Here is a 1,032-nt window from a genome sequence, read left to right as displayed (position 1 = left end):
TGGTGGGCACCTGTAACCCCAGCTACTCAGGAGGCTGAGGCAGAAGAATTGCTTGAATCTGGGAGGTGGAGTTTGCAGTAAGCTGAGACAGTGCCATTGCAACTCCAGCCTGGGTGACAAGAGTGAAACTCCATCTCAATAAATAAATAAATACATAAATAAAAAATAAATAAAAACAGAAAAATCTATCTACTATGAATCTCTATGTACACGGACCACAGTGAATCAAACTGAGCAGTTCAATTCAAATCAAGCCCAGTGATTACGAAGTAACAGTTAAGTTTAAGGTACTATGCTGCTTTACAAGACTCAATCCCTGCCCTCAGGTTACTCACAGAGGGTAACGAGAGCACAGTGAAACAGTGTAGGGTGGGAAATGGGATGGGAGTGCTAGAGAAATAACACCAATAGTAAAACTGCTACAGACATTCAAAGGAGCCAGAAACCTTCCTAGAGGAGGTGGTGCTTGCAGAGGTCCTGGATGGGATTTGGGCAAGATTGGTGGTTCTTTTCAGCAGAGAATCACAGGATTTAGGCATTTCTGAGACTTCTGTCTCTCTTTTCTTCTCCATCAGCATGCAGGCTGGTCTGTTTCTCACCTCCACACTCTTGCTCCTACTGCTGCTTCTGCCTGGAATGTGGGCAGTTAGTGAGATTGTAGGATCCATTGCATCCGTTTTTCAAGACTTAGCTCATGCCTTTTGCTCTGAATTTTCTGATAAGCTCACTCCCCTCCAGAAACAAAAGTCCTTTTCTCCCTTGTACCTCTACTGTTTTTAGTGCATGTATCGCTCCACACGTGGCTCTTTATGGCACTGGTCAGTTCATCCGTGCATCCCTCCCAGCCTGCAGTCTCCTTGTCGGCTTTGTATGTTTCTATCTCCAGTGTCTGGCCATAGTGGAGGCTCAAAAATTGTTAAAAATAATCAAATTAACCTAAGACTTCCCCAAACCATATTTCTTTCCTTTCTTTCCATTTTTACTCCTAGGCTAACCAAAGGCTTCCTTCCTTCCCTCTTTCCCTCCTTCCTC

This window comes from Mandrillus leucophaeus, unplaced genomic scaffold, assembly GCF_000951045.1.
Source record: "Mandrillus leucophaeus isolate KB7577 unplaced genomic scaffold, Mleu.le_1.0 Scaffold226, whole genome shotgun sequence".
In the NCBI taxonomy this organism is placed as follows: Eukaryota; Metazoa; Chordata; class Mammalia; order Primates; family Cercopithecidae; genus Mandrillus; species Mandrillus leucophaeus.
Note: the sequence above shows the minus strand (reverse complement) of the source record.